This window comes from Cryptomeria japonica, chromosome 2 (genome assembly GCF_030272615.1).
Source record: "Cryptomeria japonica chromosome 2, Sugi_1.0, whole genome shotgun sequence".
NCBI lineage: Eukaryota > Viridiplantae > Streptophyta > Pinopsida > Cupressales > Cupressaceae > Cryptomeria > Cryptomeria japonica.
In genome coordinates, this window is record NC_081406.1 from 244814816 (window position 1) to 244828793 (window position 13978).

Here is a 13978-nt window from a genome sequence, read left to right on the forward strand (position 1 = left end):
AGTCCTTGCCAATTCGCGCCCATTTCCTGTGGCGCGTCAACTGCTCTGCATTCAGGTTTATGAGAAACATTTGCCTGGCCATTGGCACTGTTTGGTCAGGGAGGAGAAGCTTGGATAATTCACTCACCAAGGGATCCCCACCCCTACTTCTGCAAGGACAACAAGAGTAATGTTGTCTCCAAGGAAGTCTTCCTTAAAAAGCTTCCTCAACAGCATCAACATATCCACCTTGTCTCCTCCCAGGTCCAGAAGAGAAACTAAGAAGCTGGATGTAATGTTCGTGTTAACATGGTACCTATTTTTGTTTCGCAGAAATTCTCTGCCCAACACCATCCGCACAACCTCATTGGTGAACGACCCAACCTCCTTGCAGACTGATTGGAGGGTTGGGTCTCTAACGAAGCCTAGAAAGGCCCTCTGGTCCTCTGCAGAAATGCTTCTCAAGTGGATGGGAGTGTCCATCTTGAGAAAATAGATTAACAAATTAAACAACTTGAGCCTATAAACCTAAAATACCGTGAGCTCCGATGATTTATCTACCAAATGGCAAAGGCTAATTGAAGATAAAAGAAGCAGAGATCGTATATAAATTGTTGAAGCTCTTGATTGTAATAATTACTTCTTTAACCGTATTAACTGCTATAAATTTTTTTAAATCTTTCATATCTCTGCAAATCTTTCCCATAAATGCACTATTGTGTGAAAATGGAAACAACTGTGAACTAGTACCAAATTGGCAAGTATCATGTTGGAAGTCGTGGGGACAGAGTGGATTGCCGTAAGTGAATAGATATATATTAAATGAATGAAATTATCGATCGTGATTCGTGACATTTGATATGTGTCTATTGAGTCCAATTCCATTCCAGGCACTTTCTGGTGAGCTATGTTCTCTTCAGAAAATTGGGTCGAAATAAAACTTCAGCCATTGATCTATGATCATCGAACGGTTTAAAATCATTGATAGATTTTAGGTATGTGTCACCCTTCACGTGTCAAAGAGGCCGCGCTTATTGATACATCGTGCAGAGTCTGGACTCAATGTATTATGTGATGTGATGTATTGATGTGAAGTGATGTGCTTGGCACTCTATTAATGATAATGAATTCATGAAATCGCCAATGAATTATATATTGTACCATAAATAACAAAATATTCGCCAAAACAAATTAAATAATTTTCAAGCGGTGGAAAAAAATCGCCAATACATTTAAATAATTTTCAAGTGGTGGATAAAAATTGCCAATACATTTAAATAATTTTTCCTTCGGAGTAAAATTTTTCGCTCATACAATTATATATTTGTTCCTTTTAACAAAAATTATTCGCCTCCCACAATAAATATTTTCCCCATAGAACAAGGTATTATTCACTAGAAATTTATGGCATTTTTGTACCCTAGAAAAAAAATCGCCATTACAAATTTTTTTTTCCTCATTTAAAAAAAAATTTCGCCATCGATATGAAAATTTCCCCTCGAAAATAATGTCTGATTCGCCAGGATTTTACATAGTTGCTTTAGCGGGGGGGGGGGGGGTTTCTTAAAGTTATCCCTGGTTGTTATCCAAATAACAACCAAATTTCCTTATATTTTGCATACCAGTTGTATATTTGTTGATTTGGGTCTCAATGCCAACTATTGTGATCTACCAACACATTTTGGTTAGGGGCATGCTAGGGTTATTGATAGGAAGCCTTATCGTCAAGCAGATCAAGCAACTCCAACTTATAGGGACTTGATTAGTGAGAGGTTTCTTTCTATCTCCCTGAACCTAGCCCTTGTAGTAGACCAAGTCGTCATTGCTTCCTAAAGGAAAGCAGTTGACAATGTCATTGATATTGGAGCTACAATGACTAGGATATTTTTTGATTGTGTGTGATCATATCTGATGAGACATCCATGATCGAGATCATGGATAGGTGACACTAATGATCCTTATGCTAGTAGGGGCATCATTGCACCCACAAAAATTCATGGTATTATAGAAGATAATATGCTACAGAGTACGATGACTTGTTCATTTGAGGACCTATTGGAGGCATGTGCATTCATTTCAAAATCACATAGGTATCATAAATCATCCATCACATAATAAACATCATAAATAGAACCATAGTGCGTATAGGAAACATCAAACACATCATATAAAATCACCTCCAAAACTCCATCTCATATATCTTTCTCAAAATATGTGTTAGAGCACAGTGCCATAATACAATAAGGCCCATGGGCTCAATCAAAATGTATAGGTGTCTATAATGAATTTTTTTTAGCTAGTGCTCTCTCTGTCCTCTGTGTCTATGGCCCTGACATGACCACTAGTACTTGCCCTTGTATACCCTGAAGGTGGTGGAGTGGTTCAGGTGCACCTAAGTCAAAATTGGTCAAAGAATGCATATAGGGGTCTAGGGGAATGTTTAATGTTCATTTGATGTAATAAGGTCATTTTAAGACCATTTTTCATGTTTTAGTGCATGTAGGGTCATTTAGTGTGAAAACGCTAAAGTTGATGAAAAGTTGCAAAAAGTTGCTTAGCAACTTTGCAACTTTTGGAATGTGAACAATCATGTAGTTCAAAAATTAGCTGTGGCCACTGGAATTCAGGACAAAACACATTTAAATAGCCTCAAAGTGGTTGAGGCATGGTTGTTGAATATTTTTGGAGGACAAAACAATAAGAACACTCTATTTTATCTGCAAATTTAACTGTTTTCTGTATTTTTCATGGGTTGTATGGTTCTGTACAGGCATTTAGACTTGTGAGACCCAATGTAAATAAAAGGGCTATGATTCTATTGCATTTTATATCAAATTTGGTTTGATTTCATCATGGAATAAGCAGGATATAAGTGCTTCTTTGTAGACCGTCTGTAAACCCTAGGTGAGAAGGATTTGTACACAAAAATGTGAACAAAACTCCATTCCACCATACAACAATTGGACAAACTTAATGTAATGGAAGATTTTGATTTTGTTTTAATGTTTTTATCCATATTTGTAGAAAAGGATGGAGTTAGGAGGAGTTTCCTCAAACCCTATCCTAACATCTCTATGTGTTAGGCTAGTTAGGAAGGTAAATTGTGAGGACAATAAAGTAGAGAAAAGTTTTAGTGTGAGTAATGGTGGATTGTGAACAACTGTGATGTGCCAAGACCCTACAAATTGGTAAGAGAAGTTGGAAAACTAATTTGTTGATACTTGCTTTGTAAAAGTGGCCTAGTTAGGCCTTGCTGTAGCGAGAAACTTTAGTTTTGGGTGACATGTTCCAAAGGACCACATAGTCATTTTAAGATATAATTTAGAACTCCTAAAAGGGTTCCTAAATCTAGTCTTTGTTTGTGAAAGAAAGGTCTGAGCAAAGAGTTCTTTTCACCAGTCCTAAATTGAGGGGCTACAAGGTTCTAGGAGTAAGACAAGGAATAGACCTTAGAAGGTGTTACCAAACCACTTGGGTGAAAAAATTGGGTTGTACACACCATATTCACATCGTATAAGCCTTTGAAAAGGATGTGGAGCAGTTGGGAGTTCATTTGGTATATGGTGCCTTTGGAAAGACTAACTGAACATTCACCATGGCAGCATCTTTGTATAAGGATCAAACCTTAAGTATTTTTGTGGATGTCATGGTTGTTCAAGGGGTGAGAGAAGTCTGAACCATTAAGTACTCATAATTGTCTAACCTTGTGACCAAGGTTGAATAGGTGGGAGAAAGATCTCCCTTGATAATACAAGAGTGATATTCCAAGGTGCTGGTTGTGAATGGATTGAGTCATACTTCCCTCTACTGCATCATGGAGGTCTAGGTGGTGGACCCGTGACACCCCATTGCTGGCTATAGCTCTGGACTATCCCTGATTCTGTTGGCATTATAACAGACAAAGGGAGATTGTTGGCATTTCAATAAGGATATTGAGAAGGTTGTTGATGATTATGGATATAACTGATTAAGGATGTTTACTGTCTTAATATTATTATTTTGTCATTGATGTCAAGAAATTGATTTACTAATTCAGTATGATGTTGCCATATCTTAAGAAGTATGATTTGATGAGTATAAAGATGTCGGTAAAAGACACATAAAGAATGTGATGAATAAGGGGAGGAATAAGTTATTCAATGGGCAACTATTACCGAGTTAGAAAATGATGAGATCAGGATGTTTTGATTGTTTTGATATCCTACATATGTTGTTGATTGTAAGGTTGATACTATACTATAAATCGAGCAAAGAACCTAGTCAGTAAACCCTAAGGAACCTAGTTGGTAAACCCTAAGGTTATCGCTATCGGTTAATGAAGGCAAAATGTCTACCGAGTGAAGTTTAGTATTTACCAAGTTGCAACCGAGTAATAACAGAATGCATTGAATGAATAAAAGCATTATTTAATGAAGGAAGATGATGAGCTGGTTATGATTAAATGATTGGTATGCCGTGAATGAAGTTTGTTAAAGAATCTATGGCAAAGGAAAATCGGCAGGAAGATCTACAACTCAGATTGAACCACAATACCCTAGCAAAAGTTCCAAGAAATGTATGCAAGTTCCAAGGTGGGGTAAAACATTTTCAGATGGAAGGATACATTGAACCTAGTCAAGTTTGAAGATCTATGGCTATGATTGATCATGGGAAATGTGATCAAGGAGATTAAGCGGTTGGCAAATTGCTTATAAATAATGAATTGTTGATAAACAATGTATGCGGGCAAGTGTATGCACAGGGATGCTACATAGTGATTACCGAGCACAGAAGCTTGAAGACCTTTTTGAATAATAGAGTATAGAGCCCAACAGATGGATAAGATAAGTCCTATGACTAGATTGTATTAAGCAAATAAGAATTTGCTTTAGTATTTTAGATGTGAAGTTGCAGATAGATTTTTATTATTGTTATTTTGTAAAGTGACAGAAAATCTCTTAACCAAGTGGACTTAACAGTCTTATTTGTAAAACCCTCTAGCAAGGTGACATTCTGATTGAGTGTTTGAAATCCTTTAACAAGGTCACTTCTAACAAGGTGAAGATCCTAACAGATCTGAGGGAAATCCCTTAACCGGGTCACATCTAGAAATGTGTTTGTAATCTTTAACAGGATTTGCTTTTAACCGAGCATACTCTAGAAGAGTATATTTCTTAGTGGGTCCGAAATCCCACAGTGGTTTTTCCCTATTTGGGTTTCCATGTTAAATCTGGTGTTATCAGATTTATGATGTTTATATGATTTTGAGTTTGCATGTTTAGCAGTTTTGGTTATATTACTGAAGTATATGTTACCGAGGTTGAATCTATTGTTTTTCTAGAAGATTAAGTTTGTATGATTCACCCCCCCCTCTCATCTTATTAGCTTGGCATCTGTACTTAACATTAAGTATTAGAACTATCAATTGGTATCAGAGCTTTGGACTCCTGAAGAAAAAGTTTAAAGGCACTTGAGGAAAAGATCTAAAGATGTATAAGAGGGATGCACCGAAGTTGAACAAGTCAAGTTTCTCTACATGGCAGAAAAGGATGAAGCTGCACCTATCAGGAGTTGGAGAATATGTTGTATATCATCTGGAGAATGATTTCATTACACCGAGCACCTATCCATTGACAATGGAAGAGATAAAGGCAAAGCAAGAACATATCCAAGCAATGTTTGAAATAACATCTGCATTGACCGACTCAGAGTTTAATGATCTAGAAGGCTGCAATGATGCAAAGGTAATGTGGGACAAGCTCATATCCGTGTATGGTGGTGATGAACATGTTCCAAGAGAAAAAGTGGATAGTCTAAGAGGACAACTTGAATCTATGAGGATGACTGAAGGTGAGAACATAACCCAGTATAGTACAAGACTAAAGGAGATTGTCAATCAAATCAAAGGAGCAAGTGGAACTATTGAAGAAAAGGATATAACAAGTAAGTTGTTAAGAACTCTTCTACCAGCTTATGCAATCTGAGTCTCTGCAATCAATGAATTGAGGTCTGTACCCAATATGCCAGTTTCTTTGGATGCTACTATTGGTAAGCTACATGCATTTGAGTTAAGTAATTTTGATAACAATGGGTCTTCGGTAAATAAAGTTGAATCTGCATTTAGTTCTTTTCATACTGGTGAATCTGATTATTACAATGATAGAATGAGTAAGTACACTAAACGGGATCATAGTGGAGCAAGTTAAAGATTTCACAAGAACATGGAAAAAGTGCACAAACTGTATGAGGAAATCAGAAAGCAAGAAGAGTTTGAAGCACTATTAGCCAGAAGGTTACCAAGAGGAAAAGGTAAGTATAAAGGAAAACTACCTTTGAAATGTTTCAATTGTGATAAGATAGGACATATGGCTTCTAACTATCCTGACAAAGAATCTACTGAAAAGAGAGATTACCGAGATGATAGACAGAAAGATAATCATTATAGAGGACACCGAGATTTCAGGAGAAGAGATAGAATGTCATGCCTAATAGCTGATGAGGAATCCAATGATGATAAATCAGATGAAACTGATACAGAGGAAGTAGTTTATGTGGCTATCAAAGATAGATCAGATGAAGAAAGGTATGAAGAAAAATCCCTAATATCTCACATAAATACTAATGATTATTGGATCATAGATAGTGGATGCTCACATCACATGACAGGTTGTAAGCACAAATTTGTTACATTAGAAGATTATGATGGAGGCTATGTAAGATTTGGTAATGATGCACCATGTCCAGTAAAAGGAAAAGGATCTATAACACTTCTTGACAATGCAAAATGCAATGATGTTTATTGGGCTGAAGGTTTGAAATACAATTTGTTGAGTGTAGCACAACTAAACAACATAGGTTACTGAATAGAATTTCAGAAAGGAATTGTCAAAGTTCATGACAAGCATGGAAAGTTAGCTGCTACCGAGACACAAACAAAAGGTAACACATTTCACCTTGACTCAACTTGCAACAAGTGTTTGTATGCAAAGATAGATGATACTTGATTATGGCATAAAAGGTTTTGTCATGTAAATTTTGATAATCTGATCAAAATAAGCAAGAAGCATTGAGTAAGAGGTCTACCAAGTTTGGATAAACCTGAGAATGCTATGTGCTGAGGATGCCAGATGGGTAAAATGACAAGATCAAGCTTTACAAGTAAGTCCTACACTTCTAAGGGAATTTTAGATCTTGTGCACACTGATCTTTGTGGTCCTATGAAAGTTCGAAGTTACTATGGTGATAAATATTTCATATTATTTATGGATGATTACTCAAGGATGATGTCAGTTATGTTTTTAAAAGAAAAATCAGAAGCTTTTCAAATGTTTAAATGGTACAAGGCAAGAGTTGAAAATGAAACAGGAAGACAACTAAAATGTCTTAGATCAAACAGAGGAGGAGAGTTCACATCTGATGAGTTCAACTTATTCTGCAATGATCATGGTATAAAAAGAGAAGTCTCTGCACCAAGAACTCCACAACAAAATGGAATTGCTGAGAGAAGAAATAGATCTATTGTGGATTGTGCCAAAACCCTGATGATTGAAAAGAAAGTGTCACAAACATTTTGGAGAGAAGCAATAAGCACCAGTTTACACCCTGAACCAAGTACAACTGAAGAAAGGAACTTTGAAGACACCATATGAGATTTGGTATGACAAGAAACCTAATGTAAGTTATTTTAAAATCTTTGGAAGTAGATGCTATGTTCACAAAGATGATAGAAATGGAAAGTTTGATCAGAAAAGTGAAGAAGGAACATTTCTAGGTTATTCTTCTAGAAGCAAAGCATTTAAATGTCTGATCAAATCATCTAAAAAAATAGTAGAAAGTGCAAATGTGAAATTGATGAATTTGCAGAAAGAAATGATGAAGGAAATTCCAGGAAACCAGAAGATTATGATGAATTTGTCTATGTTCAACCGACAAGTCTTACCGAGAAAATTGTTGAAGGAAATGAAGAGAATAGTCAGTTACCGAGTGATGAAGAAGATCATACAGAGCCTACCGAGCTTGTATTAGCCAAGTATGTTAGAAGACATCATGCATCAAGTTAGATTATAGGAGATAAGAATGATCCAGTGATGACAAGGAACAAACTGAGACAAAACACATGTCTGATATCTGAATTTGAACTGAGGATAGTGAAAGAGTAACAGTGAAGATTGGATAAATGCTATAATAGAAGAGATTGATCAAATCAAGAAGAATGACACATGGATACTGGTCCCAAGACCGAAGGACAAAAATGTAATCAGTACAAAGTGGATTTTCAGAAACAAGCTGAATGAAAAAGGTGAGGTCATGAGAAATAAAGCAAGACTAGTTTGCAAAGGTTATGCCCAAGAAGAGGGAACTGATTATGGTGAGACTTTTGCACCTATGGCAAGACTTGAAGGAGTAAGAACATCGTTGGCATATGATGTTTACAAGAATTTCAAGGTATATCAAATGGATGTCAAATCTGCATTTCTGAATGGTATATTAGAAGATGAAGTTTTTATTGAACAACCTGAATGATTTGTTGAAGATAAGAATAATGATTAGGTATGTAAATTGAACAAAGCTTTATATGGTTTGAAACAAGCACCTAGAGCATGGTATGAAAGATTGCACTCTTATCTGATCAAGATTGGTTTATAAGAACAAGTGAAAACAACAATATGTACATGAAGCATGATGAAAACAGAATACTGATCTCAGCCATATTTGTCGATGATATTATATTTTGTGGAAATGACTCTCTATGCAAGAACTTTGGAAATGAAATGAGCAAAGAATTTGAGATGTAATTAATTGGCGAGATAAAGTATTTTATAGGTTTACAAATACTGCAAATGAAAGATGAGATTTTCATTACTCAATCCAAATACATAAAGGAAATCTTGAAGAAATTTGGAATGGAGGATTCAAAATGAGTAAGTACTCCTATGACTACCAACTGTAAATTATCAAAGAATGATGAATCTGCATCTGTTGATGAGACACTTTACCGATCCATGATTGGAAAGCTACAATATGTTTTTCACAGCAAGCCAGATATAGCACATGCAGCAGGTATAGTTGCAAGATTCTCTACAGATCCCAAGGAAACACATATGACAACAATCAAGAGAATTTTTAGATACTTGAAATGCACCGGAGATTATGGCTTAGGATATCAGAAAGGAAATGTTTTTGATTTAAAAGTTTATACTGATGCTGATTGGGTAGGCAACATTGATGATAGGAAAAGCACAAGTGGAGGAGCTTTCTTTTTAGGAGAAAGACTAGTGAGTTGGCTTAGCAAAAAACAAGGATGTGTTTCACAGTCAACAACATAAGCTGAATACGTTACTGCAACATTGAATTGTACCAATATAGCATGGATCAAACAACTGTTGGAAGGTATAAATGAGCAAGTTACCGAGCCAATAACTATATTTTGTGACAATACTAGTGCCATTAACATTTCAAAGAATCCTATTATGCACTCTAAGACAAAGCACATCTCTATCAAATATCATTATCTTAGAGAAGAAGCTCAAGAGAAGAAAGTGGTGTTGGAGTATGTTAGCACAAAGGAACAAATCACATATATCTTCACCAAGCCACTACCAAGGGACACTTTTGAGTATCTCAGAAGTAAGTTAGGGGTCCTACCCCTATCTTCCATTCACTGACTGAGTTCGGTGAAAGCATCAATTCGACGACTCTACATAATATCTTTTAGGAGTTGATGCTGATTTACACACCTTAGGATGTTTTCTAAAGGTGTGCAGGAAACAATAGTAGGAAACAGGAATTGAAGACAAAATGTTCTGACTGAGACTAAGTTGACACATAATAGCAAGAAATCACTTCGTACAGGAAGAAATTATGTTTTAATTCTTTACTTTTTGGCATTGTTGTCAAAGGGGGAGAAGACTAAAGAAAAGTGGAGAAGACTAATGTATGGGGGAGAAGACTGATGACAGGGGGAGAGCATTTCAACATTTCAGAACAACAATCCAAATCAATTAGGTCAAATCAATTGGTTTTGCCATCAATGCCAAAGGGGGAGATTGTTGGCATTATATCAGACAAAGGGAGATTGTTGGCATTTCAATAAGGATATTGAGAAGGTTGTTGATGATTATGGATATAACTGATTAAGGATGTTTACTGTCTTAATATTATTATTTTGTCATTGATGTCAAGAAATTGATTTACTAATTTAGTATGATGTTGCCATATCTTAAGAAGTATGATTTGATGAGTATAAAGATGTCGGTAAAAGACACAGAAATAATGTGATGAATAAGCGGAGGAATAAGTTATTCAATGGGCAACTATTACCGAGTTAGACAATGATGAGATCATGATGTTTTGATTGTTTTGATATCCTACATATGTTTTTGATTGTAAGGTTGATACTATACTATGTTACCGAGCAAAGAACCTAGTCGGTAAACCCTAAAGAACCTAGTCGGTAAACCCTAAGGAACCTAGTCGGTAAACCCTAAAGTTATCACTATCGGTTAATGAAGGCAGAATGTCTACCGAGTGAAGTTTAGTATTTACCGAGTTGCAACCGAGTAATAACATAATGCATTGAATGAATAAAAGCATTATTTAATGAAGGAAGCTGATGAGTTGGTTATGATTAAATGATTGGTATGCCGTGAATGAAGTTTGTTAAAGAATCTATGGCAAAAGAAAATCGGCAAGAAGATCTACAACTCAGATTGAACCACAATACCCTAGCACAAGTTCCAAGAAATGTATGCAAGTTCCAAGGCAAGGTAAAACATTTTTAGATCGAAGGATACATTGAACCTAGTCAAGTTTGAAGATCTGATGGCTATGATTGATCATGGGAAATGTGATCAAGGAGATCAAGTGGTTGGTAAATTGCTTATAAATAATTAACTGCTGATAAACAATGTATGCGGACAAGTGTATGCATAGGGAAGCTACATAGTGATTATCAAGCACAGAAGCTTGAAGTCCTATTTGAATAACAGAGTATAGAGCCCAACAGATGGACAAGATAAGTCCTATGACTAGATTTTATTGAGAAAATAAGAATCTACTTTAGCATTTTAGATGTGAAGTTGTAGATAGATTTTTATTACTGTTATTTTGTAAAGTGACAGAAAATCTCTTAACCGAGTGGACTTAACAGTCTTATTTGTAAAACCCTCTAGCAAGGTGACATTCTGATTAAGTGTTTGAAATCCTTTAACAAGGTCACTTCTAACAAGGTGAAGATCCTAATAGATCTAAGGGAAATCCCTTAACTGGGTCACATCTAGCAATGTGTTTGTAATCTTTAACAGGATTTGCTTTTAACCGAGCATACTCTAGAAGAGTATATTTCTTAGTGGGTCTGAAATCCCACAGTGGTTTTTCTCAATTTGGGTTTCCACGTTAAATCTGGTGTTATGAGTTTTATGATGTTTATATGCTTTTGAGTTTGCATGTTTAGCAGTTTTGGTTATATTACTGAAGTGTATGTTACTGAGGTTGAATCTGTTGTTTTTCTGGAAGATTAAATTTGAATGATTCACCCCCCCTCATCTTATTATCTTGGTATCAGTACTTAACATTAAGTATCAGAACTATCAGATTCTAGGAATGACTTTGTGATCGAGAAGATCTATAGCTCGATGCCCTCTGATCTATGGGATATCTCCAAACTAGAATCAAACAAGTGATCAACCATAAATCTCCCATCTGTGCCCTTAGTAAAGTACCATTGATAAGAGTTAGCAACCTGCTGCACTTGGGCCACAACATAATATCTCCCTACAACCAAGCTATCCCTCTCCATCCTCCACTCACCGTATGTCTAGATCCATAAGGCTCTATCCTGAACCCTACCCCTTTGTGCTATAGCTAATTGTGCCTATAGATCCACAACCTGAGCTTGTAAGGGTTATAGTTGTGCCCTAACAACGAGAGTGTCTGTAATCTGTGCATTATTGTCAACCACTTGTATGTCTTGTAACTCAACATCATGGACCTATATATCAGGCATGGCATCATTGCCTTGGTCCTGATCCTCATCATCAGTAGAATCAGAGCTATCAGAACTAGCACAAGATGTAAGCACAAGAATTATGAAGATAGTGGTTATTAAAAATGAGGATTGATGTTCAATTTATAGACTTTAAGAGATTTGATTTGATGGCTAAGATTGATTTTAAGACAAAACTGATCAATGGTTAAAATTTAATGAGACAGGTTGGTGAGATATAATTACTCATTCTGACTAAATCTAATTGAGATAATATCTCACTTGACTGACTATTTAAGAGATATGATTGAGAGTGGAACTAAGTTGACTAAATAGTTAGAAAAAAATAAAATTGAAAAAGAAGGAAGTGACTGACTAGTTAGAAATTGTGATTGAAGACTGACTGAGAGTTAGTGGTAGTTAGGAATGTCCATGTGATATAGGAAATTTAGGATGAAATGGACCATTTAGATTGAATTTGGGTTTTCAAAAATGTCAAATGAAATTGAAATTTGTGGGAAGCGAATTTGAATTGAATTTGGAAGGAAATTAATTTATTCAAAACAAGGATTGAATAAAATTAAATAAGTTTCAGAAATTTATTTAATTAGAGGACATCATTAGATAATAAAATAAAAAAATATTTAATTATGGAACAAATCAAATTTAATTAAATTATAAAGATCATTTTAATTAAAGTTGAAAATCAAGATTAATTAAATAATAAGATTATTCAGTTAATTTAGAGGGGAAATGGTCAATTGATTAAATGATTAAGATGCAAATTGAATGATTAATTTGAAATGGGAGAAGTAATATCAATTCAAGGGAATAAATTTAGAAAGGAATAATTAGTGAAATTGGCTTATGTAGGTGCAGAACGATTTTGAGTGTCTACACCCTTTAAAATTGGTTAGAGACTATGTGGGTAGAGCTTGTCATCCACATTTAGGATCCCAACATTCTTATCACCCTAGAAACACTAGTGGACAATATGATCTACCTACATATCATTCGGTTGTTGCAGAGGTAGATACATAGGTTGTTAGAATCCAAGAACACTAAGAGGGGGGGTGAATCAGTGCTATACTGGAACTATCAATTTTATCCTTATTAAAACATGCATACACCAACTGGTATACATGTACATATAGAATTGAAATAAGTAAAGAAAACAATAAGCCAATCACAAAAATGAGAACCATAACATACAAAATTATACGTGGAAAACTTCAACAAGGAAAAACCATGGTGGGATTTGTGACCCACAATATCAATCCACTGGCCATATGAAGAGATATTACAAAATATAGGGGCTTGCACTTGCAGGAAGGCTTACAGCCTAGAGGACACTGCTCAATCACAAAAGAAGCCTCACTGAATACATATAAATCCAAACTAGGATCCAAAGAAGTGTTGAACTGCAAAAGATATCATCTTCTATGCCACAATACAGTTCCGGTTAAGCTCTGCCTGTTCCAGTTTGAAACCATAAACCCTTTACCGAAATAACCCTTAGATGAGTCTCCTCACATACATATCACATCCACATATCCATGATCTCTCTGATATATTTCGCATCATATCACATCCACATATCCATTACCATTAAAATACCAAAATTATCTAATCCATTTGACCTATATACTCTATACAACTTATCATGCCTTATGTCGGCTTACAAAGATAATAACAATATCAATATATACATGTCGGCTAGATAACATAAATACATGAATATCAAAAACAATTGCCGATGCCGGATCCAAGAGATGTTAGCCTCCAATACCAATAACCTTATTCTAAACCATGTCGGCTTCCATTGTTGGTAACCAAAGAAATCCTTCTATCTTGCCGGTGCCGGTGCCAGTGTAGTGTCTGTGAAGTGCCTGCTGATACACAACTGAACCAAAACATGAAGCCGGAATAAGATACCATGTTGCCATTAATGACAACATAGTGGAACCAACCAATTGAGTGTCAATTTCCAGCAATCTCCCCCTTTGGCATTGATGGCAACACTCATATGAAAAATGG